This window comes from Mobula hypostoma, chromosome 19, assembly GCF_963921235.1.
Source record: "Mobula hypostoma chromosome 19, sMobHyp1.1, whole genome shotgun sequence".
Taxonomy (NCBI): domain Eukaryota; kingdom Metazoa; phylum Chordata; class Chondrichthyes; order Myliobatiformes; family Myliobatidae; genus Mobula; species Mobula hypostoma.
Window position 1 is genome coordinate 14,819,936 of NC_086115.1, and position 27,294 is coordinate 14,847,229.

The 27,294-nt window shown below is 41.8% G+C and overlaps 1 protein-coding gene across 7 annotated transcripts in view; it reads left to right on the top strand.

Moving 5' to 3' along the window:
• Positions 1-1,164: 1,164 nt before the first annotated feature.
• The window catches only part of r3hcc1l (R3H domain and coiled-coil containing 1-like), a 333,433-nt gene continuing 307,303 nt past the window's right edge, over positions 1,165-27,294 (top strand). For 6 of the 7 annotated variants that reach the window (XR_010020964.1, XM_063071402.1, XM_063071400.1 and 3 more), the window contains exon 1: positions 1,165-1,231. The gene's annotated coding sequence lies outside the window, so the exon portion shown is untranslated. Of the gene's footprint in view, positions 1,232-24,441; positions 25,523-27,294 lie in introns of those variants that run through there. The other variant, XM_063071398.1, reaches the window with a different exon arrangement.

A 27,294-nucleotide genomic window follows, 5' to 3' on the forward strand; every position in this document is an offset into this window, starting at 1 on the left:
GGGTCACTGGTACCTTAGCTCTCCTCAGGTCTACCTCAGGTCTATTTTCACAGCGGGCAGGAGACAGAACAACAATCCGCTGGTTTACTATCTTAAAAGTCTGTTTTGTCGCTTATTTGACTACATTTCACTGTATGCTTTGATCTTTTGAAGTACATGTGGCAAATAAAGCTAATCTTTAACTCTTTAACGAATATCCCAACTCCTATACTCAGTGTCCTGACTGACGAAGACCACTATTTGTAGGTTTTAAAACAGCAAACAAAAAGCAGGGAGTAGTGGAAAGAGAACAGATTGGTGATAGGGTGGAGACAAGGAGAGATCATGCCGCTGTAAGGAAGAAGTTTGTATATTCTGCCCATCACTGCGTGGGTTCGCTCCAGTTTCCTCCCACGGCTCATTGGTAGGTTGCATGGTAAATTAGACGAGGGGACACTCAGTCAGGGTTGGCTGGGTGGCACAGCTTGAAGGGTCAGAAGGGTCTGCACTGTATTTCAATAAAATAACAGGATCAAGTGAAGTGAGGGAGGATGATAAAGGGATTTAATAAACAAAAACATCATCTTTGGCCATGGTATAAACAGGAGGAGATGATTCAATGTCAAAGGCAAAGTAAAATTGATTATTATAGTATGTATATGTTTTCATATTCTCTCTTGAGCTTGAGTTTCTTGCAGGCATTCACAGGAAAATAAACATACAATAGAATTTATGAAAAACTATGCATAAAGACTGACAATCTACCAATGTGCAAAAGAAGACAAATTGTCCAAATAAAAAAAAACGAGAACATGAGTTGTAAAGAGTCCTTGAAAGTGAGTCCATTGCAAATTGTGTGGCCAAGGGGTAAAATCTGGGGGAAGTTGATGGGAATGAAATATGAGATTAACGTAGGATTGATGTAAATGTGTGGTTGCTGGGCTGATCGAACTCTGTGGGCTGAAAAGTCACTTTTATCATATACTATAAGTCTATTGCACTTCAGAGGTGGTTATTGAGGTTGAGGAGCCTTGAGAATGAGGATAAGCCACCACAGATGCAAGTGGGAGATTAGATGCTTGGCGGCGGTCAGAACACGGAACTACAACTCCCAACATTCTGCTGCCTTGCTACGCGTAGCGCCGTGATGTCAACCCCGCAAATCTTCCGTAGGGGGCGTGTTGACGTCAGGCCGTGTGCGAATTGCTGTTGCTGCTGCTTGGAGACGAGAGGCTGCGGCCTGAACCGGGAGGTAAATTTGGGCTGGGGACCGAGTGCAGTGTGGTCCAGTTGTTAGGAGAGGGATCGGGGGAATGCTGTGACAAGGGTACTAGCGTACGGTGATGTCTTGGAGAACGGGGGTTGGGTTGAGCGGGTAGGGTTAATGGGGTTTAAGTTTGGGTCCTGACGCGGTCACGGAAAGGTGGGAGGGTTAGACGGGGTCACAGAGAAGGGGGAAGCAGGATGTGGTCATAGAGAGAGGAGGGAAGCAGGATGAGGTCAGATGCACTCAGAGAAAGGGCTCTGACCTGAGGGGTAAAGCGGTCAGTGAGATGTTCTGGGGGCAAAAGTGGGGTAGCAGGGCCTTTCGATGGGAGTGAGGGTTGTGCTGGCTGTGTAGTGTTAACGGGGTCCCAAGGCAGTCACGATACGAGTTAATGTGCGAGGTCAGGCTGCAATAGTTGAGCGTCAGTGTGGGGTAGAGAGTCAGGAACAAACAAGGGAAGCCACGAAGTTCAGTGATGCGGGGTTTACCTGGGTATCTAAGTGTGATGGATCAGAGTTTCAGGGGTCAAGGAGGCTCTGGGCCATATATATGTCTGGGGCGCACCTGGCTGATCCGAGGCCTAGGGTCGGGAACAGGACTAGGGTCACGGTGGGGCAATGAGGCATCAATACCAAGAACAACTTTAACATGGGAAAGATGTCGCAGAGACAGTGAGTGGTACAACCTGTGTCCACTAAAGTCCACTACATCCATACTGCCGTTTTGCCATCTACACTCATCTTAATTTCCTGCATTAGCACCATCCTTCTATACCCGTGGCCTCTGCTACCTTGATGAATCCATTCTCAGTTTGGAGCAGTAACATCATGCAATTTCTCCCCGCTCGCCATTCTCTCTTCTTCCATTCCTCTTCTTCCTCCTTTTGAGTTCTAATGGCAGTTGGCAGCCCAACTTAAAGTTGCATTACTGCCACAAACTGAACTGATTTTTCCGTTCTGGCTCCTCTCCCCAGTTCTTCCCCTCACCTACCTATCACCTCCCTCTTGTGCCCCTCCTCCTTACCTTTCTCCTGTGGTCCATTATCCTGTCCTATCAGATTCCTCCTCCTTCAACATCTTCCACCTATCACCTTGAAGTTTCTTACTTAATGCACTTCCCCCACCCACTCACCTCCCCCTTCACATCTCACTTATTACCTGCCAGTTTGTACTCCTTCCCTTCCCCACTCTCCGCCTTCTTATTCTGGTTTCTGCCCCCTTCCTTTCCAGTCCTGATGAAGAGTCTTGGCCTGAAATATCGATTGTTTATTCCTCTTCATAGATGCTGCCCAACCTATGAGTTCCTCCAGCATTGTGTGTGTTACACACTACTTCTGGTTCAACCTAAAGTTGTAAATTTGTACCATGACCTCCCAACTCTTGTGTTCTGTAACCTGATTGATGGTTTGCCATTTACCTTAAACACCCTATCTACCTGCATTCCCATTTTCAGGGAACTATTGACTTGGATCTTTCTGTCTCTTGTCAACATTTCTCCATGCCCAACCATTTACTCTACCTGTTCTTTCTCCCCCCCCCCCAAGTATTTGCATCACCTTGCACTGTTGGGATACAATTTCATCAGCCAATGTTCCGCCCAAATTTCCATCTGATCTCATAGTGCACGACAGCATAGAAGCAGGCCTTTTGCCCGTCTAGTCTGTGCCAAAGTATTATTTTGCCTGATCCCATTGACCTGCACCTGGACCATAGCCCTTCATACCCCTCCCATCGAAGTACGTATCCAAACTTCTCTTAAATCCATCCCTTCTGCTGGCAGCTTGTTCCACAGTTGCACTGCCCTCTGTGAAGAAGTTTCTCCTCAGGATCTCTTTAACCATTTCATCTTTCACCCTCAACCTATAACTTCTATTTCTAGTCTCACCCAACCTCAGTGGAAAAAGCCTGCTTGCATTTACCCTATGTATACCCCTCATATAGATGAGGGTGGGGGGGGGGGTGGAGAGATTTCGTGAGTCACTTGTCCTGAATTGGGGAAGTTGGAGCACAGTGTCTCAGAGGAGGAAATGAGTGTTTTTAGATCTGACTTTGTGTGATCTAGGAGATTGGTGTGATGTTAAGGGAATCAAGAGAGATGCAGTCAGAGTGTCAATGGTCCTGTAGTAAAAGATGGGGCCGAATGGCCTATTTCTGTGTGTTTATGTGGGATGTAAAAGCATGGCTATGGGGATCGGGTGATATCTGATAGCCTAGTGTACCCTAAGCTGCTGAGATTTGTTGGCACATCTGGAAATGTCAACCATGAGCTTGGCCCTAGGTTAAAGATGTAGTCTCTTAGCTGTGTAAGAATGGGAAACTTGGTTATACAGGACAAGGCCATCAGTTTACCATCAAAATTGCTTGAGCATGCAAAATTTTTCTGTAGACAGCCATGAAGAAATATTGTTGTGGCAGAAAAGGATCTCTGAAGCATTCCTTTTGCAGCCTGATGGACTTGCTCTGTATTATTTCCTGACTCGATATGTTTGCCTTTACAGTTTTCCTGAGTTTTTCATCTCCATTGTTGTTGTTGTTTCAGTTGCATGTGTGTGAGATCCTGTGAAAGTGCAGCCTGCAGTATGATAAATTCTATCTTTACAGACTGGTGTTGAGTATGAAGAGACTATTTTATTATAGTGAAATACCAGGGAGAGCAATTTGTATGATTTATGCTAAGAATATGGAACAATAACTGTATTACCTGAATTCAAAGCATATTTGTCTAAAGTAGGGTTCTGAGTAGACTTGATAACAAGCAAAAGCAGACGGTGGTTCTAGTTGAACAGTCTGATATAATGAATGAAAAATGCAGGTGGAATTTTTGTTCTGTTCTTATTTGATCAATACTAAAAAAATAGCTGACTTGTTTGAGTAATGATATCTGTTATTGTTATAACTGTTTTATCACTTTACGCATTTGTCTGAAAGGAGAGAGGATAGAGTTAAAGTTTTATTCGTATGAGACCAGATTTTCTCATGTGCTGATTTCCTGTGAGATGAAATGGAATTACCTGGTCTGTTATTGACTGGTTATACACAAGTTATTAAGGCCATTGGAGTTAAATGATCCTTCCTTATAATTAGAGGACTTGTGGATTTTAAAGGGAATCTGATTTAACGTGGCATGAATTTGCAGTGCAGTGCAGCCACTTTATCATAGGATGCATCTCAATCAGTGAATCATGATGTTTTCATCACAGATAAACATATATAGCCTATTTTGCCCATGCTGTTTCTGTTGCTTTCTTACCTTGGGATACATTCAGACCAGCCATTATTTCCCATTTTAGAATGCAGTCACACGGCAACAATAATTGGTTTCTAGTCAGTCTATCTGGACCACTGGTGCAGTTAACTTTGAAATTACACTTTCATTTGTTGCTAAGCAGGAATCATTTTGCGTGTATGTTAAACTGAAGCTGCTTCTGCACTACAAATTTATCTTGGTGTATGTGAATAAAAACACTTTTCCCATCACTGGCTATACATATTCTGAATTTTAATGCTTGTTATTGGGGTAAGAAAATATGAGATTATTATTCCACAAACTCCTGTGTTCTGGAAAGTGTTTGAGGAGCTGGTTTGTGTTCTATTCACTGAATTCAGGTACTGAAGGCAACAAAGCTTGTATCAATATTCACACTCCGATAGTTAACACATTGTTGGATATGTGGCAACACAATTAGACAAGGCTTGAATACTATCCCATCCTTGCCAAATGTCTCAGTGAATTTCCTGTACAGAAATAGGGAACTTGACTTTAGGGTCAAAATGCATCCATTGAACAGGAGCATTTGGTCAATCTTCATGTTAATTAAAATTTGAACCACCTCCATAAGGAAAGTAACAGCTGGAGTTGGAATCCAGCTGAGCTGTATTTAGAGAACACGCCAAAGGATATGTAGCGAAGTCATAGAGGATAGAAACCTGTCCTATAGTCCAAGCCATCTCAATTGTATTTGCAGAGATTCAAATTTTTGTGTGATTTGACCATACTGAAGAGTGTAGGTCATTTGGAAATAAGTGCAGTATATCTAATGATCTACTCTTTCTAAAGCATGTGAATGTCGGAATCAGATTTATTGTCACGGACTTGTATGATGTGAAATTTGATATTTTGAGGCAGCAGTACAATGCAAAGGCATTACTCGTGTTCATGGACCGTTCAGAAATCTGCTGGTGGTCCTGTATCATAACTGAGTCTCCAAGCGGCTGTATGCCCTCTCTGATGATGGTAATGAGAAGAGGCAGCACGGTGGCATATCAGTTAGCACATTTCTTCACAGTACCACCAATTACCAATTGGGGTTTAGTGAGTTGTGGGTGTGCTACGTTGATGACAGAAGTGTGGCAATAGTTGCAGGCTGCTTGGTACAATCCTCACTGATTTGACTTGAAGCAAAATGATGCATTTCACCCTGTTTCAATGTATCTGCAACAAATAAAGCTAATCTTTTCAGAGGGCATTTGCTGGATATTGACTGTACATACTGTTGGAGGTCCTACCTGTTGAAGTCCTCGGTGGTGGGTATGATGTGCCTGTGATGGAGATGGCTGAATCTACAACCCTCTGCAGCCTTTTGCAATCCTGTGCATTGGAGCCTTCATACCAGGCAGTGATGCAGCCAGTCAAAATGCACTTCACCATATGTCTGTAGAAATTTGGAAGATTCTTTGGTGACTTACTGAATCTTCTCAAACTCAGATATAGTAACTCATTCATTGTAGGGTTTAAATATTGTGGTTTCCTGTGTGAATCATTTTATAGGGTGAGAATGATTTTCTTTGAATTGGTGTAGCTAAATAATATTTCAATTCCGTGCGTTAATAGTAGCGGTCATCCTTTGCAAAGGATTTCCTTGAGTGGGAGGACATTTGATTCCAAATTGATGAAGTGATAAAGTTATAGTATGAGTGGCAGCTGGAAAACACTGAACTAAAATCTCCTGGTATGGATTTCAGGCAGAAGGACACATCCTTAAATAATTGCCTTTCTTTTGAGGTTTTTTTTGGTGAAAGATGTGCTTGGAGGTTGTCCCTTTCCTGCAAAGTGTAGATGATTGTATTTGTAAGGTTCCAATGCAAGTATCTAATAATGAGTCTTGATACATAATCTTGCACCGTCACCAGGGGTTCACAACCTTTTTTATACCATGGGCCAATACGATTAACCGAGGAGTCCATGGAACCCAGGTTGGGAACTCCTGCTCTAAACCAATACCTAGCTGAAGCTCAAATTAACACAGAGAAAATCTTCATTATCTGAAAATGTTATTCTGCTGTCGTCTTCGTATCTGCCACATCATTAGAATCCTTTCATTGATATATTTCACTTCAGAATCAGAATCAGGATCAGGTTTAATATCATTGGCCTATGTCATGAAATTTGTTAACTTTGTGGCAGCAGTACAATGCAATACATGATAATATAGAAAACAAACTGTTAATTATGGTGTGTGTTTATATATATTCAATAGTTAAATAAGTAGTGCAAAAACAGAAATATGAAAAACAAGTAGTGAGGTAACGTTCATGGGTTTAGTGTCCATTCAGAAATTCCATGGCAGGGAAGAAGAAGCTGTTCCTGAATCATTGAATGTCTGTCTGTCTTCAGGCTTCTCTACCTCCTTCCTGATGGTAACAATGAGAAGGGGCATGTCTTGGATAGTGAGGGCCCTTAATGACGTACGCTGCCTTTTTGAGGCATCGCTCCTTGAAGATATCCTGGATACTAGAGAGGCTGGTGCCCATGATGGAGCAGACTAATTTTACAAATGTCTGCAGCTTGCTTCAATCCTGTGCAGTAGCCACCCACCCCCATACCAGTCAGTGATGCAGCTGGTTTCCACACCATGACAACGGCAAACTCTGCAAATATTATGCTACTTTAGGCTCAGATAATTTGATGATGGCCTTGAGTGTCTTATTTGCAAATTCTGAGGACCTCGTTGAGAGAGTCTTGATAGGTTGAGTTGCTTTCTTTTGTTGAGTTTTAGGGCGATTGCTTTTATCTAATGCTTCCAGCTTTAGTTAAGAAGTATGTGCGAGTGAAAATTAAAAGTCATGCTAATTTAATTGCATAGTCCAGACTGTATCCAGTAGCTAAAAGCTCATCTCTAAAACCAGATTTCACTTTCAGAGCATGTATTCAGTCCTGATTCAGATGGTGAGTACACAGTTCACTGTAGCACTAAGTGTCAGAAGTAAGGAAACACCCAGTTCTTTTTTCCTGTCCCCACAGCTTTGGGGTGGAGAGGCTTGTGGGCTCCTGAGATCCCGAGAACAATGTTGTTTGGAGCAAAGCTCTGGTAGGTTCATCCGTGGCGGTAAGGTCAAGGGGGAAGTTTCAGACAAGGAGCAAACCAACCAAGACCTCAATGGTGAAGCTGGCAGAAGATGATGACATGTCACAGCGGCAGTGAAGGCAGAGGAAGGCTGCAGCAGTGAAAAGTTCCCACTTTTCTTGCACCATGCCATTAGACCCTGACCCTGATTTGTCAAGGACCATGTGCATTAGCCTTACCACATTAAGCATTATTATGCCCAGGCATTCTCCATTAAAGGGAATAACTCCTTAGGAGAACATCATACTCCACTTGGGTGATCGCATTAGTATTACTGTTTGATATGAAACTATGGTACTCAGGGTTTGGTTTCATTGCCTTAAATGGATGAAAGGCAGGACAAATTATAGATTCTGATACCAGTAATGTTGGAAATAGTACTTGTGGGAATGGCATTAGCCATGGTGGTTCCAGTTTCACAACTTTGTAGCATTCACTACTCATGCATAAAGAATGGTTCATGAAAAAATTGGAATGGATCAGACTTGTGGAAAGAAGTAGCAATCAATTAATGTTTGCTTATGTTTGATTCTCCATCACAGTATGCATTTCTCTTCAGCCTTTGGCATTTTATAGGAATTCATTTACTGTGTGTTTCCTACACATGCACTTAACATAGACATTCCAGTGGCTGTTTTCAATAAACTGATGATAGAACTGTTATCCATATTCACTTAAAACATGAAATCAGAATGATTTAGTTCTAGCTCGTTTACTCCTCTCTTCCTGGAAAATAGGGCCTTTTTAGAATCAAACTTCTGAACAATGTTTTTCAACTTAAGTTGGTTATTTGAAAGTTCCCATAGTCTCTGAGTTCTCTCTCTTAACCTCTGCGATTCCCTCCTCTGTCGGTCCAGTTTCCTACTGTGAGGATTTCACTCCTAAATGACGGCTTTTGCAATGGTCCCAAAGCTACCTGATATCAGGATTGGAGATTGTTCCCTTGGTTTTTGCCTGAGGACTTCCAGCATTTTCTGTTTCTAGTTAACATTTTAAATGGTTCTTTCTCCTCAGGCGCTCTTCTTTCCTCTTTTTAACAGAACCTCAAAGTTATTGATCCCTTGGGTTACAGAACATAGAGTAGTATAGCACAGGAACAGAGCCTTCAGCCCATGATGCCCGTGTTGAAACTGCTTTTGTTGATGAGGGATGAAAACATGCCTGCTTTTCCAGAGCCGCCCCTTCTGTAAGACACACACTCACTGTGTCAGGAACAGCTTTTTCCTCTCTGCCATCATAATTCTTAATGAATCCTCACTATTGCTTTTCCTCTTTTTTTGTACTACTAATTTAATTTATATAGTAATTTATGTTTTTAAATTATTGTGTATTGCTGTGTACTGATGCTGCAAAACAACAAATTTCATGACACATGCCAGTGATGTTAAACCTGATTCTGATTCTAACGGCAAATGAAATAACCACGCCTGGGGAAAGCTAAACACGAACATGGGTTTCAGCAGCAGATAAACTGAGAAGGGATGGAATCGTGTGGTGTTACAGAGATAAAAGTAGGTAATCCATATGATTATAGGATATGGAGTCAGAAGCTTACCTCGAGGTCAAGTAATGCTGAGACTGCAAGTCTTCTGGTTCAACCTATGATAATCGCAGAGGAGAAGGGAATTGTTGATGAAGGACCAGAGTTCATGGTAAACAGCATGGAGATCAAGCCATTCAGTCCAACTCATCCATGCCAAACAATGGGTACCTTCAGTATTAACCCCTTTACCCAGCAATTCACCTATTGCCCTATGTTTAAGTACTTATCTGGTCACTTTTTAAATGCTTTCAGTGACCCAGCTTCAACCGCTGTCTCAGGCAATGTGTTCCCAGGGTATCTGATACTTTCTTGGTGAAAAGAAGGTTCCTCTCTAATTCTCTACCTCCTTTTCCTGAACCCACGTCCTTTCATTTTATCTACCATTGCAAGAAAAAGTTTGTGAATCCTTTGCAATTACCTGGTTTTCTGCATTAATTGCTCATAAAATGTGGTCTGATCTTCATCTAAGTCACAATAATAGATGAGTACAATCTGCCGAAACTAATAACACACAAACAATTGTACTTTTCATATCTTTATTGAACACATTGTTTAATCATTCACAGTCCAGGCTGGAAAAAGTATGTGAACCCTTGTATTTACTGAGTAGTAGAACCTCCTTTAGCAGCAATAACCTTCACCAAAAATTTTCTGTAGCTGCTGATCAGACTTACACAAAGACGAAGAGGAATTTTAGACCATTCCTCCATACAGAACTGTTTCAGTTCATCAATATTTCTGGGATACTTTGCATGAACAGCCCTCTTCAGGTCATGCCACAGCATCTTAATTGGGTTAAGGTCTGGACTCTGACTTGGCCATCCCAAAACACAAATTTTCTTCTTTTTAAACCATACTGTTGTTGATTTACTCTTGTGTTTCAGATCATTGTCTTGTTGCATTATTCAACTTCTATTAAGCTTCAGGAGACGGACCACTATCCTGATATTTTCCTGTAAAATGTCTTGAGACAATTTTGAATTCATTGTTCCCTCAAAGTTTGCAAGGTGTTCAGACCCTGAGGCGGCAAAGCAGCCCCAAACCATGACGCTCCTTCCACCAAGCCTCACAGTTGGGATGAGGTTTTTGTATTGGTGTGTAGTGCCCTTTTTCCTCCAAACATAGTGGTATGCATTTCTGCCAAAAAGTTCAATTTTTGTCTCATCTGTCCATAGAACATTGACCCAGAAGCATTGTGGAACATCCAGATGTTCTTTTAAAAAATTGAGACGTGCAGCAATGATTTTTTTGGAGAGCAGTGCTGTCCTTCCATGAACATCATTCTTTTTCAGTGTTTTTCTTATAGTGAACACAGGAACAGAGACTTTGGCAAGTTCCAGAGATTTCTGGTGGTATTTTGCTGTTAGCTTTGAATTCTTTTTCACCACCTTCAGCATTGCACGTTGTGTTCTTGGTGTGATCTTTGCAGGACCCACTCCTAAGGAGGGTAATAACAGTACTGAATTTCCTCCATTTGTAGACAGTTTCTCTTACTGTGGACTGATGAATAGTCAGGTCTTTAGAAATGCTTTCGTAGCCTTTGCCAACTTCATGCATCTCTACAATTCTTCTTCTGAGGTCCTCTGAAAGTTTTGACTGAGACATGATGCACATAAACAGATATTTTTGGAGAAGAGCAGGCTCTGTCAGTAACCTGACTTTGTGTGTCATTTTTATAGGGCGGGGCACCTCTACAACTCACACTTCTAATCTCATGTCATTGATTGGAATACCTGGCTCCAAATAGCTTTTGCAGAAGGCAAAGGGTCACTTTTTTGAACCTCAAATGTGATTGTTTTGAATGGTGTACAAGAAAAAGTACAATTGTTTGTAGTACTAGGGAATTCAGCAGGCCGGGCAGCATCTGTGGAAGAGTATAGTCGATGTTTCAGGCCGAGACCCTTCAGTAGGACCAGTGTTTTGTATCTCTCAATCATGTTCTCTTTTAACCTCCTCCACTCCAAACCCTGCTTTTGTGGCCTCTCCTCATAACTGCTCCTTCCCAGGCAACATCCTGGTGAACCTTCTCTGCACCCTCTCCAGTGCTCTCCCACCCTTCCTACATCTTGGTGTCCAGAACTGTATTCAGTACTCCAGCTGAGGTCTGTTCAAGCTTTTATAAAATCACCTGAACCTCCCTCCACACCACCACCACCACCTCTGTATTCATTGTTCCCCATTGATTAGTCTTTATTTGTAAGAAATTATTATTCACCTCTCTGTATTGAACAAGCAGAGGAGTTAAGAAATAATTGTGATGCAGTTAAAAGTTGAAATTGACAGCATGACGACAATGAGGAGCGCTTACAGACTCGAGCTAAGATGGGGAGAAAGACAGATCTCAGTGTCTCTGAAGATGAGGATTTGGGGCCATGAAGAGATTTGCAGAGGGTACTGTGGATACGACTAAGGCTACATCCACACTACGCCGGATAATTTTGAAAACACTGGTTTCGAGTAAAAATGACAGGCGTCCACACTGGGCGTTTTTCAAAATATCTCTGTCCACACTAAAACAGATATTTGGGTGAATCTCCTCCTACTGGGCATGCACAGACACATCTACAGAAAACAAGAGAAGAGGAAACGGTATAATATTTACGTTTCTGCAGCGGCATTGTGCTATTTCTGTTGGTTAAAAACTAGACTACCTACAACAACAGCGAAAGAAAGTCTTCAAAAATGTTTTTGAGAAATTCAAAGAAAACCTCCGCTGGAGAAAGCAGACCGGACTTCTTCGTTTAGACAGACAATGAAGTCGAGCTGCTTCTGCGAGTTAGAAACGGCTACAAAGTCAGCAAAGCAGTGGAGATGTTTAATTCCGAACAAGCTATTAACATAGACAATAAAGTAAACAACACACGCATGAAGCCGTCCTCTACCGAAGATCAACATTATCAACAATTACAAAATGTTAAATGGTCAACTTGACAGAGACTACCAATCCCACATCAAACCCAAACCTATTAGGAGCAGAAGAGGGCACTCAACTCAATTTGAAATACTACCTACCAAGTCAAATATGTACAGCAATTCATTTTTCCCCCGCGCAATTAAAGCATGGAATAATCTTAATCCTACACAGTCACACAACCAAACCCAATTAAATTTAAGGCAGCTTTTCTTCTTCAAAAATCTCCTTCTTAAGCCCACCCTCCGCCACCTCCAGTTTAAATTCCATGCAGAATGTTTTGGAGGATCAAGAACCAAGAACCAAGAGAGTGGAATTCTCTGCTGCCAGACCTGCGCAGTATTTCTGACATTAATATTTTTAAAGATAGATTCAATCAAATCAATTTAGGGGATCTAGTCAAAAAAGCTCACTTTACAATTTAACTCTCATGCTGCTCACACCGACTGCGCTTTATAACAGCGGTGGTCAGTCAGCGACAGTGCCGGCTTGGAGACCCCGGGGTACAGGAGATCGAAGGTACGACCACCACAGACTGGGAGACCGGAGGGTACGGGCAGAAGAGCAGAAGTTGCAAACAGAGAAACCGAGGGGACCAGCTTGAAAGCCACCTCCAGTTTAAGTTCCATGTGGAATATTTTGGAGGATCAAGAACCAAGACCAGCCATCCAGCACTGCTTGCGCAGTCCCAAGCAGAAGCAGAAAAAGCATTGTTGTTGTGGTGTTGTCATGACAACGTTTCTAAATCTCTCAAAGCATTGTTGTTGTGGTGTTGTCATGACAACGTTTCTAAATCTCTCTGTTTACCCTGTCCACAATACAACGCGAAACAATTGTTTTCAAATTTACACCCTCTGGAGAGTGTTTTCGAAAATCTCCGTTTTCGGGAGATGAAAACGCCATTTCAGTGTGGACGGAAGGTCAAAACGAAGAGAAAAAGCTTTGTTTTCAAAATTATCCGACCTAGTGTGGACGTAGCCTTAATGAGTAGTAACAGATGATAACTGTCCTGTGCACCTGGTTGTTGGCAGAGACTGTGTGGTTAGCTGCACCAAGGCTCAATTCATAGTTCTCTGCATTTATAAAGCACTATAACAAGTACTAACAATATGGTTAAAATTAGTGGCAGAAATTATTCACAGCTCATTAGATGTAGGGTGGAGTTGCAGCATTTGAAAACATTTAATATTCTAATAAAATGGAAAAGCTTGGGGGTTGGAATGGTATTAGTTTGATGTGCATAGAGGCAGAAAATACTGAAAATGGTTATAAATTCTGAATTACTTGGCAGAGCAAAGCAATAATGGTAAGCTAACATTTGCTCATGAGAAGAGGTTGTGCTTGATAAACATTTTGCAATCATTTGAAGAAGTGGCAAAGTTACCAATGATGGCAAAATGTGTGTGTTCTCTACAAGATGGTAGTGACTCTACAGCAGAGGGGGCCAACCTTTTACATTCCATGCGTCAATTTTTTCATGCACGAGTTCAGATGTGATTTTTTTCACGCACGAGTTCTATATTAACATATTTTTACAAGAATTGAACAGAGATACAAGAGTTGTATGGCACATCTGAACTCGTGAGTGAAAAAATTGACACACGGAATGTAAAAGGTTGGCCACCCCTGCTCTACAGGCTATCCTTGAGTTGGTCCATGGTTTAACAAAAAATGATTAAGAAATTAAAGGTTTTACATTCAAAAAGTTAACGTAGAACATAAATCATATGGGCTGGCACTGTAAGTGTCACGAAGAGCATAACGCTATTACAGTGCCAATGACCCAAGTTCAATTCCCATCACTGTCTGTAAGGACTTTGTGCGTTCTCGCTGTGACTGCGTGAATTTCTTCCAGATGCTTCAGTTTTCTGCCATGTTTCAAAGATGTACAGGGTAGTGGGTTAATGGGTCACATGGCTGTAATTGGGCAGCATGGGTTTGTTAGGCTGGTAAGGCCTGTTACTGTGATGTATCTTTGAAATAAGCAAAGATAACGTAGAGCTCAGTGCACACCACACTGTTTTAAAAAAAACAACAACTTGGCTTTAGCATCCCCCTCTACATTTTCCTCCAATCACCTTAAGATTATGCTCCCTTGAATTAGCCATTTCTGCCTTGGCTGTCCATTCTATCTATGCCTCTTATCATCTTGTACAACTCTTATCAAATTACCTCTCATCCTCCTTCACTCCAGAGAGAAAAGCCCTAGATTACCCAACCTTTCCTGTTGGGACATGCTGTCTAAGAATGTAAGTTGTTGGCATAGGCTGTATGGTTCACTGTGAATACTTTGCCTTTCAATACAATAGTCGCTGATCTCAGTGCCATTTTCCTATATTTGTCCGTTAATGACAGTCTTTTTTGCATACAAGCAGAAGCTGAAACCTGAGGATTCAGTGTAGAAAACCATACAGTGTTGGTCTGAGGAAACAGCTGAGCTCTGAATCAGTAGACTGGTCCATGTTCAAATATTCAGTACTCAGCTGAAATGAGTATGTCACCACAGTCACCTACTTCATTAGCAAGTGTGTTGTCCAAACTTAAACCATGGCTCAACTGGTAGATACTGAAGTCCAAACCATACTGTTCAAATCAGGTGCCCCTGTTTTTTTCCAAAAGAAACCAAGATATGATCTCTGTAAGGTTATCAGGGATGACAAGAGATATTGTCAGTCCAAAAATAGAGTCCCAGCCCAGCCATTATTTGTGGCAGGGCTTACATGTTATAATGGGCTACTAAACAATAATGAGCAGCATCATCAATAACAGTGCATCCCTTTGCGATGAGCATAACATATTTAGAATGAAAATGGAATTGGAAAGTCACCACTTACTCCAACAATCTCCAATGCATCTGAACTCACAATCATCAATGCAGAAGCAAAATCAGACTTCGGAGAGTGAACATACCAATGGAAGGCATCTGACTGAGATGATGACCCTGCCCATGTCCTTGCATCCTATGCAGCTGCTGGCAGGGGTATCTGCAGTCATTTTTGACCTCTTGCTTCAGTCTGAAGTTCCAATCTACTTTAAGAAGACCACTATCTTTCTGGTACCTATGAAAATTGAGGTAATGTAATGTATTACAGCTCAATGGCTCTGACATCCCCAATAATGAAGTACCTTGGTCATTGCATGCATCAAATGCAGCCTCCCAGACACCTTGATCCATGTAATTTGCCCACTGCTGAAACAGGTCTACAGCAGATGCCATCTCCCTGTCTCTACACTCATCTCTGGAGCATTTGAACCTATGTTAGAGTATTGTTTATTGACTACAGCTCTGCCTTCAATACAATAATTCCAAGCGAGCTCATCTCTAAACTTGTACACCCGGAACTCAACACCTTACTTTGCAGTTGGATCCTTGGCTTCCTGACCAGCAGACCACAATCAGTAAGCATAGGCAGAAATATTTCTGCTGTGATTATTCTCAACCCCACTGCTCCACAAGACTCCTCACTCTACGCCCTATATACTCAGGACTGTGTAGCCTGATTCCATCTACAAGTTTGCAGATGATGTCACTGTAGTGGGCCATGTCTCAAATAGTGGTGACTCTGAGTGCAGGAAGGAGATAGAGACACGGGAAGAACAGGAAGGAGATAATCATGGCATCCATGACAACAACTTTTCTGCATTTTCAGCAAAATGAAATAGCTGGTCATTGACTTCAGGAAAGGGAGTGATGCACATGCTTCTGTTTGCATCAATGGTGTTGAGGTTGAGAGTTTCCAGTTCCTAGGAGTGAACATCAACAGCCTGTCCTGGTCCAACCACGGCCAAGAAAGGTCACCAGGATCTCTACTTCCTCAGAAGGCTATACTTGGCATGTCTTCTTTGACTCTCAACAATTTCTATCAATGGGCCACAGTAAGCATGCTATTTGGATGCATCACAGTTTGGTATGGCAATTGCTCTGCCTACGACTACATGAAACTGCAGAGGTTTGTGGACTCAAATCGGGACATCACGGAAGTCAGCCTCCGATTCTTTTGATGGACAGATATGAAGCTGCCTGTCTATATTAATTGTAGACTGTTGGTTGGGAAGATAGGACTCATTGGCCATGGTTGGCATCTCATTTAGAAGGAAAACTGAGATCTCAAACTTCAGCTGCCTTGCGGCCATACCCACTCATAAACCCGAGGGAAAAATCTGGAGCTGGAGTCCCTAAGGCAGCCGTACATTGAGTTCAGTGTTGACTGGCAACTCCTGTGACGCTGTTGGTACCAAACTATATCGGTCTGTGACGTTCCTTTGGGTTCATCAGATGCGTGGAGAGCTAGGGCTTGCTACATGGGCAACAGCTTGCTCTCCATATTGTACTATCCAGGCTTTTGTATCTAGATAGCTAGGACGCAATATCCATGTTCAACTCTGACTGACGAAGGCTCTCACTTGGTCATGAAATCAGAGATCCATTTGCAGAGGGAAGTGTTGACTCCTAGGGTCTGGAGTTTGATGAAGAATTTGCTCCATTTTGCTTTCCTACAGATGTATCCTGACCTGCTGAGTCTTTCGAACATTTTCTATTCTTATCATGTACCTCCCTTGCTGTTCTTCCTGCCCATTGCTCTTTATATGTAACTTTAAGTTGAAATGTGATCTTCACTCTGCATCAGCCCTGAAATGCAATAGGGCAAGTGAATACATGAAAGGAACTGTCTCAAAATTGAAATCTTTAAGGATGACAGCATCATCAGAGGATTGATATGTTTTGAGATGCCTCTATCACATTTCAGTTAACTGTGTTTTTGTTTATTGCTGTGGAAAATTGAATGTGAAAGTAGGGAGGGGAGCTGAAATTCTTTAGCTGGCCTTTAGTCACTGGAATTTTCTTCAAGAGGAATGGAAGCAGTATTTGAATATTTTAAAGGTTGAGTATGATGGATACTTGATAAGCAAGGAACTGAAAGATTAGTGCAGATTACTGCAGGTGGAAAAATTACAGGCTAAGTCATTGGGTATATTTAAAGCAGAGACTTATAAGTCTTGATTAGTCAGGGCATCAAAGGTTACAGGGAAAAGACATGAGAATGGGTTTGAGGGGGACAATAAGTCAGCTTGATGGAATAATGGAGCAGACTTGATGGGCTGAATGGCCTAAATCTGCTCCTGTGTTTTATGGAGTTAAGTTTAGGCTGAGATCCAGTTGCTGCTATATCAGCTAGATTCTCTGTACTACAGCCACAGACTCAATGGGCTGAAAGACATAATTCTGTTCCTATGTCTTATGGATGAGAACTTGTAGTTGAGGTTACATTCATATTAGCAGAGCAGGCTCAAGGGATAGAATAGTCTTTTTCTGATGTTTGTATATGAGTGATCAGAAGGAATAAACAGTTCTTGGATGGCTTGAAGAACAGATTGAATTGTGCATGCTTGGAACAGATGAAAATGGAGTTGGGAACTGCATTTTAGCAATAATGATGAGTATATGGTAGGGGCATAGTATGCGCGATCTTGTGTCTCAGCTGTTAATGAAGTGTATAAATGCATTTGTTGTTCTCCGGATGGATTGATTGGATCTCATCTGTGGATAAATATAGATTCTGAGGGAGCTATAATTGTAACACAATATTAATAGTTTGTGCTTACAATGAATCACTTCTAAGTTGAAATAAATTTTCAATCCTTTGTTTAAAATAAGTAAACTTGCTGAATTAGTTTTGTATCTGGGTAAGGTGGGTATTCTGGAAAAACTTGAGTATTGTTAGTAGAGTATTGCTAGTAGAGTGTTGCCTGCAGCGAGATTTGCATTGTACCAGTGAACTTTGTGTAACATTCCTGTACATATCAGAGCATGGGAAAGCTTGAGAAAAGATGTGAAATGCATTATGTCAAAGTGTTCATTGATTCGAACCCAATATGTAGAATACAGTGTCATAAAATTTACAATTATATGAGTAAGCCGTAGGGAAATGCATTGAAAAATATGATAAGGGAAATTTCAGAGGGTTCTTCTTTGAAGAACAAAATAATTAACATAAATGACTTGAGGTAGGTTGGGACATGCTTGTATGTTAACTTTAGCAATGTTGGAATGGGCTTGCATGTTAACTTTAGGTATATTGGCACAGACGTATGTTAACTTTAGGTAGGTTTGGGATGGGCTTGTATGTTAACTTTGGTTAGGTTGGGACAGCCTTGAATGTTAACTTTGGGTAGATTGGGACAGGCTTGTATGTTAATTTTAGGTAGGTTGGGACGGACTTGTATGTTAACTTTAGGCAAGACCATAAGACATAGAAGCAGAATTAGGCCATTCAGCCCATTGAATCTGCCATCATGGCTGATCCCAGATCCCACTCAATCCCTTACACCTGCCTTCTCACCATATCCTTTGATACCCTGACCGATCAGAAAACGATCAACTTCTGCCTTAAATATACCCATGGACTTGCAGTCTGGCAGAGTATTCCACAGATTCACTACTCCTTGGCTAAAAAAAAAATTCCTGTTTTGTTCTAAAAGATCGCCCCTCAATTTTGAAGTTGTGGATACCGCCACCATAGGAAACATCCTCTCCACATCCACCCTATTTAGTCGTTTCACCATTCAACACACACAAAATGCTGGAGGAACTCAACAGGCCAGGCAGCATCTATGGAAAAAAGTACAGTTGACGTTTCGGGCTGAGACCCTTTGGTAGGAAAGGAAAAAAAAAAGATGAGTAGATTTAAAAGGTGGGGGAGGGGAGAGAGAAACACAAGGTGATAGGTGAAACTAGAAGGAGGACTTGATTGTTGAAAGAGATATAGGGCTAAAGAAGGGGGATTCTTTTAGGAGAGGACAAAAGGCTGTGGAAGACAGAAAAAGGGGGAGGAGCACCAGAGGGAGGCAAGGAGATAAAAAGGGATGTGGAATGGTGAAGGGGGAGTTGAGGCCATTACTGGAAGTTTGTGAGATCGATATTCATGCCATCAGGTTGGAGGCTACCCAGATAGAATATAAGGTGTTCCTCCAACCTGAGTGTGGCCTGAATGTGGATTGATATATCAGAATGGGAATGGGAAGTGGGATTAAAATGAGTGGCCACTGGGAGATTCCGCTTCTTCTGGCGTTCGGAGCATGGGTGCTTGGCGAAATGGCCTCCCAATCTAGGTCGGATCTCACTGGTATACAGGAGGCCACACTGGACATAGCATATGACCCCAACAGACTCACTGGTGAAGTGTTGCCTCACCTGGAAGGACTTTTTAGAGCCCTAACTGGTAGTGAGGGAGGAGTGTCGGAGCAGGTGTAGCACTTGTTCCGTTAGCAAGGATAAGTGCCAGGAGGCAGATCAGTGGGGAGGGACGAATGGACAAGGGAGTCAGGTAGGGAGCAATCCCTGCGGAAAGCAGAAGAGGGGGGTGGGGGAAGGTGTGCTTGGTGGTGGGATCCCCTTGGAGATGGCTGTAGTTCCGGAGAATTATGTGCTGGACGCGGAGGCTGATGGGGTGGTAGGTGAGGACAAGAGGATCCCTATCCCTGGTAGGGTGGCAGGAGGATGGGGTGAGAGCAGACGTGTGTGAAATGGAAGAGATGTGGTTGAGGGCAGTGTTGATGCTGGAGGAAGGGAAGCCCCTTTTTTTGAAAAAGGAGGACATCTCTTTCGTTCTAGAATGAAAAGCCTCACCCTGAGAGCAGATGTGGCGGAGATGAAGGAATTTAGAGAAGGGGATGGCATTTTTGCAAGTAACAGGATGGGAAAAAATATAGTCCAGATAGCTGTGAGAGTCCGTGAGTTTATAACAGACATCAGTAGATAAGCTGTCTCCAGAGATAGAGACAGTGAGATTGAGAAAGGGGAGGGATGTGTTAGAAATGGACCAGGTAAATTTGAGGACAGTTGGAGGCAAAGTTGATGTAGTGGATGAGCTCAGCATGGGTGAAGGAAGTAGCACCAATGCTCTCTTCAGTGTAGCATAGGAAAAGTGGGGGATGGTCACCAGTGTAGGCTTGGAACATAGACTTTTCCACATAATTGAGAAAAAGGCAGGCCTAGCTGGGACCCATGCGAGTACCTATGGCTACACCTTTTGTACGAAGGAAGTGGGAGGTGCCAAAAGAGAAATTATTAAGAGTGAGGACATTCCACTAGACAGAGGAGAGCAGTGGTAGAGGGAGACTGGTTGGGTCTGGTGTCCAGAAAGAAACGGAGAGCTTTGAGACATTCCTCATGGGGGATGGAGGTGTATAGGGACTGGACATACATAATGAAAATAAGATGATAGAGGCCAGGGAACTTGAAATCAATGGCTGCTCGGGGCGCATGCTGCCTTTTATCGCGCGCTGCCTTGTATTGTAACAGTGAAACCACCTTCTGTTAGCGAAAACAGGTAACTAACTAATGTAGGTCTTTCGTAACAGTGAGTTTTCGTAAAGCGAACATTCGAAAAGTGGAGGACACCTGTAATAGCAATGGCACTCACCCCCTCCCTGACACTTTTGGACTTCTGTCACACTGCTAGCATCTTCCACAGTGAAGACTGATGCAAAGTATCTATTAAGTTCATCTGCCATTTCTTTGTCCCCCTTTACTACCTCACCAACATAATTTTCCAGTGGTCCAAAATCAACTCTCATCTCCCTTTTACTCTTCATATAACTGAAATAATTTTTAGTATCTGGCTTTATATTATTGGTTAGTTTGCCCTCATAGTTCATCATTTCCCTTCTTATAGCTTTCTTACTTGCCTTTTGTTGGATTTTAAAAGCTTCCCAATCATCCAACTTCCCACTCACTTTTGCTACCTTGTATGCCCTTTCCTTGGCTTTTATGGATTCCTTAACTTTCCTTGTTGCCACGGTTGCTGACCCCTACCATATGAGAACTCCTTCTGTGGGACAGATCTGTCCTGCGCCTTGTGAATTATTCCCAGAAACTTCAGCCATCTCTACTCTGCCAGTATCCTCCTCCATTTCACCTGGGCAAGCTCCTCTCTCGTGCCTCTGTAATTCCCTTTATTCAATTGTGATACTAATACACATGACTTATGCTTCTCTCTCAAACTGCAGTATGAAATCAATCATATTATGATCACTGCCTCCTAAGGGTTCCTTTACATTAATCTCACTGATAGGATCTGGGTTATTACACAACACCCAATCTAAGATAGCCTTTTCCCGAGTACACTCAAGCACAAGTTGCTCTAAAAAGGCATCTCGGAGGCATTTAACAAATTCCCTCTCTTGCGACCTGACACGAAACTGATTTTCCCAATCCCCTTGTGTATTGAAGCCCACCCCATTGCAATTGTGTCATTACCCTTATTACATGCCTTTTCCAGCTCCCCTTGCAATCTCAAGACCACATCTTGGCTACTATTTGGAGGCCTATATATGAATCCCATAGTGTTTTTTTCTACCCTTGCAGTTTCTTAACTCCATCCACTCACCTCTTTCTAAAGATGTAATTCCATCTCTTACCAACAGAGCCACACCACTGCCTATGCCTTCCTGCCTGTTCTTTCGATACAAAGTCTATCATTTGATGTTAAGCTCCCAATTATGGCCGCCTTTCAGCCACAATTCAGTGATGCCCACAACTTCATACAGACTAATCTCTAATTGTGCAAAGAATTCGTCCACGTTATTTCAAATGCACCTTCAGTCCTGCATTCTGTGCCCTTTTGAATTTTGCCTCTGTCATACAATTTAGCTCTTTGCTCTGTCTACATTTGTACCCAGTCATTGACTTGTCCTTCCTTGGGGTTACGTCCATCCTCTACTTGTAAACCTGCTGGCTCACCCACAGCTCTATCGTACTGGTTCCCGTCCCCCTTCCATATTAGGTTGGGATGGGCTTGTATATTAACTTCAGGCATGTTAGAGCAAATTAAGCCACTTGATTTACAAACGTTTGTACCCTCTGAGATCTGAACATTGTGGGAATGCTACATTAGTACTGGAATGTGTGACACTTGTTATTGCAAGCAACACGTTTCATCGCATGTTTCAATGTACATGTAAATAAATGAATCTGAATCAGCAACATTTTTTGACCAGATATGTGAATATGGAAGTTTCACAGTTTGAACGGTGTAGAAGCTGCTGATTGCTGCATCCCAGAACTTGTTGATCAAGCTTTAATTATTAGCATTGATATGTTGAACTTTGTGAAAAATATTGGAAACTGTTTTCAGAGTATTAAGGTTTTAACCCTTGTGTTGCACACGTTTTTATTGCGGGAGAGGCTTCAGTAATTAGGAAATTAATTTTGTATCTGGGCAAGTACTGTGAATGGGTGCAGCTTGTCATTAAATGAGATGCTAATAACTGCAGCTCATTTATCATTTGGGGTGAGGGAGACAACAAAAGATGGAGCCTCTTTAAAGGGCCTTTAATAAAAGGTGCTTGTCAGACCTTTGCTCTATTGATTGATGATCCAGGTTAGCTGAAGCACAAAGTGCTTGGATCCCATTGTTGCTGTAAAAATTTGCTCTGCATAATTCAAAAGCAAAATAGACTCTTGGAAATCCTACCAACACACAACTTAATGCCTGTGTTCAGCTGGTTTGAGAGTTGTGGACTGCAGTCGTTTGTTTACAGATGTGGATAAGTGATGGAGTATTTTGGTCGGAACAGTTGTGCCTAGGATGCATCACTTTATTTCTTACCTGGCTATCGAACAGAATTTTGAATAGTTTGCTTGACAGTGAGTAAGCTTGGTGATAGAAGGCTCCCTTCTAAACACCACAAAGCCTCACCCTTTCCCATGTATGCATTCTGCTGGTGCTCCATCACATTAAGATTTCTGCTCCTCCAATTCCAGTCTTTTTTGTTATTTCCATCAGACTTGGGAAAAGAATTAGGCCATTTGGCCTGTTGGGCCCAAGTCACCATTCCATCATGGTTGATTTATCCTTCTCAACCCCATTGTTCTACCTTCTCCCCTTAACCTTTGACATCCTGACAAATAAAGAAACTATCAACCTCCACTTGAAATATACTCAATAACTTGGTCTCCACAGCTATCTATGGCAATGAATTCCACAGTTTCACCATCTCTGGCTAAAGAAATTCCTCCTCATACAAGTTCTAAATGGACATCCCTCTATTTTGAGACTGTGCCCTCTAGTCTTAGATTCACCCACTGTAGGAAACATCCTCTCTAAATCCACTCTATCTTGGCCTTTCAACAGTCGGTAGGATTCAACTAAATCTTCCCCCTCCCCCCAGCATTCTTCTGAACTCTAGCGGGTACAGACCCAGAGCCATCAAACATTTCTCATATGTTTACCCTTTCATTCCCAGAATTCTCCTGAACTTCTTCTGGACCCTCTCCAATGCCAGCACACCTTTTCTTAGATAAGGGGCCAAAATGTTCGCAGTACTCCAAGTGCAGTCTGACCAATGCCTTATAAAGCTTCAGTATTACATCTTTGTTTTTTTTATATTAGTCTTCTCGAAATGAATGCTAACATTGCATTTGCCTTCCTTACCATTGACTCATCTCACAAGTTAATCTTTAGAGAATCCTGCACAAGGACTCCCAAGTCCCTTTGCACCTCTTGATTTTTGAATTTTCTCCCTGTTGAAAAATTAGCCTATGCCCTTATTCCTTCTAAAGTGCAAGTCCATACACTATATTCTATCTGTGACTTCTTTTCCTATTCTCCCAATCTATCTAAGTTCTTCTGCAGACTAACTGGCCTATAATTTTCCCTGTTCTACTTCCCTCCCTTCTTAAAGAATGGAGTAGAGTTTGCAATTTTCCAATCCACTGGAACCATTCCAGAAACTAGTAATTCTTGAAAGTTCATTTCTAATGCCTCTACAATCTCTTCAGCTACCTCTTTCAGAACCCTGGGGTGTAGTCCATCTGATGCAAGTGATTTATCTACCTTAAGACCTTTCAGCTTCCCAAGTACCTTCTCCTTAGTAATAGAAACTACATTCACTTTTGCCCTGTGACGCTGTTGAATTTCTGGCATACTGCTAGTGTCTTCCACAGTGAAGACTGACACAAAATACTTACTAAGATGGTTCATGATTTCTTTATCCCCCATTACTAGCTCTCCATCATTTTCCAGCAGTCTGATATCCACTCTCATTTCTATTTTATTGGCTATGTTTCCTTCATATTTCATCTTTTCTCTCCTTATGGCTTTTTTAGTTGCTTTCTGTTGGTTTTCAAAAGCTTTCTAATCCTCTAATTTTTGCTATATTAGATGCCTCTTTACATTTTATACTGTCTTTGACTTCCCTTGTCTGCCAGTTGCCTTATCCTCCCTTTAGAATACATCTTCATCTTTGGATATGCATCAATCCAGTGCCTTTTGAATTGGCTGCAGAAACTCTAGCCATTGCTGTTCTGCTGTCATCCCTTTCAATCATCTCTCCTCTCTTAGGCTTCTGTAATTCTCTTTCCTCCATTGTAATACAGATGCATCTGACTTTATCTTCTCCCTCTAAAACTGCATGGTGAATTCTATCATTTTACGATCTCTGCCTCCTAAGGGTTCCTTTACCTTAAGATCCCTCATCAAATGTGACTCATTACGCAGCAGCCATTCCAGATTTGGCTTTTCCCTAGTGTAGTCAACCACAAGCTGCTCTAAAACAGCATCTCAAAGGCATTCTACAAATTCCTTCTTTTGGCATTCAGCACCAACCTGATTTTCCCAGTCTACCTGCATATTGAAACCTACCATGACTATCGTGCTATTGCCCTTTGTACGTACCTTCTCTATCTCCTTTTGTAGTTTTCATCACTGTCAAAGCTACCCATTCTTTTAGTTGCTATTATAAACTCACTATATCTCTCTCTGCCTCCCTCCTCGAAAATGATTCTTGAAGCCCTTACCTTTGATCCTGTTTTCATCAAATGAGATACTATAATATCTCACTTTCATATTTTATTAATACTCATATTAAGAATCTTCCAGTGTTTTGCACATTAAAGGTGCTATTGAGAATTATCATATATTCAGATTTTATTTGGCTGGGGCAATTTCTGAACTTTATTCCTTAATTAACATCACTGAAAACAATTTGGATAATTACAGCACTGCTCTTTGTAGAAGCTTATTTGCTGTTCTGCTTCTTACAGTGACTTTAAACATAATTGTCTATAGAGCATAAACTACGAGGATAAGAATAGCAGAAGTATGTCATATGGGTGTTCAAACCAAATTTGAATACCCATATGACATTTAATTTTGCTTTGCCATTTAATTTTGTGGTTGATCTATTCTTTGGCCTCCACTCTATTTTTGTTGTTCAACCCCTTTGATTATCCTCATCCAAAAACCCATCAGTCTCTGGCCTAAATCTGTTCAGTAACTTGGCATTCACAGCTCACTATGTCAGAGAATTGTAAAGGCTTAACTCTCTGAGCAGAAATTCTTCCTTATCTCAGTCTTATCTAGCTAATTCCTTATCCTGATATTTTACTCCTAGTTCCAGACTCCTTCACCAAGGGAAATATTTTTGCAGCGCCTACCCTAGGATGAGATGCAGTAGATAGGTATTATATCAATAGAGGTAATTTTTTATGTTTATTTAAAAAAAATTGTTCTATTACAATTGGTGACGTTTTACAGGCTGTGTGCTATACTTCTAAATGTACCTGTTGATATACTCTCATTGCAACCTGAAGTATGTAATTTCCCCTTAAACAATGTTCTTTTAAATCAACTTAATGAACTACAGATTTTACGATCTTCTGAAGGATTTAGTGACTTAACTCTCAAGCAAGCAAGTATGGCACCTTTAAGTGGATGAAGGTTCATTGCCACGGCTGGAAGCATGGTGGGGGGGGGGGGACTCCAGACTGGGGTGAAACACAGAGGGATTAAACCCCCTCTATCCAGTATTTTGTCAGCAAACGTTTAGTCACTGGAGAATAACATTGAGGACCTGAGGGCAAGATTGCTGTATTGGAGGGAAATGAGAGATTTTTGTGTTCTGTGTTTGACCAAGACATGGCTTACACCCAGCATTGCCAAATATAGCAATCAGACCTAAAAGCTTCTCAATTCGCAGGATGGAGTGAGCTGCTAGTTCAGAAAAGGCAAAAGATGGAGCTGTGTGTTTCATCATAGACTCTTGGTAGTGCTCTGATGTGGCGGTTTTGTTGAACTTGTGTTCTCCCAACCTTGAACACCTAATGATCAAATGCTGTCCATTCTACTTAATTAAAAACTTCTCATCTGTGATCCTCACCAGAGTTTACAGGCCAACTGCTGACTATAATCAAGTGCTTGATATGCTGCATGACAAACAAGAAACAGTCTATCCCGATGCATTTCAGATCATCGTCAGGAACTTCAACTAGGCTTGTTTGAAGAAATCTCTGCTAAGTTACCATCAGCATATAACCTGTTGCACCAGAGGTCCCAACACACTAGACCAGTCATACTAAGATAAGGAATGCCTATCGTTCTATGCCAAGACATCATTTTGAGAAATCTGATCACTTGGCTGTGCTTCTCCTCCCTGCATAGAGGCAGACTAAAGAGCAAAGCTCCAGAGATTTGGATAACAAAGAGGTGGTCGCAGGGGGCAGAGAAGCAGCTATGGGATTGCTTCGAGTCAGTGGACTGGATCCTGTTGAGGACTCACCAGTGGGTCTGAATGATGCACCGTGAGTTATCACAGTCTTTATTAAAACAGCTGTAGACGAGTGTGTCCCCACAAAATCATTCAGATGAGCCACAAGATCCACAATCTGCTGAAGGCCAGATTAGAGGCATTCAAGTCTAGTGATCAGGAAAAGTCCAGGTACAATCTCTGGAAAGCCATCTCACGGGTGAAGTATTAATTCCAGACTAAACTTAAATCAGTGAAGGCTGCTCGACAGTTGTGGCAGTTCTTGAATGATATCACTTCTTACCAAGTAAATGAAGTGATATAGGCAACAACAGAGCTTCACCTCCAGATGAGTTCAATGTCTTTAATGCTCATTTTTACTATCAAAATATGGAAGGACCATCATAAACCTCCATAGGCCATGATGATCCTGTAATTTCAATCTCTGAGGCTGACATGCGAGCAGCCTTCAGGAAGATGAAGCCATGGAAAGCTGTGGCCCAGACGGGGTGCCTGGCTAAGTACTAAAGACCTGTGCTGCAGTGTTCACTAAGATCTTTAACCTCTCACTTTGGTAGTATGAGATACCCACCCACCTACTTCAAGCAGGCTTCACTTACACCAGAGTCTAAGAAGAACGTGGTAACCTCCTCAAAGTCTATTGTCTAGTAACACTTATATCCACAGTGATGAAGTGTTTTGAGAGGTTGGTGATGAAAAATATG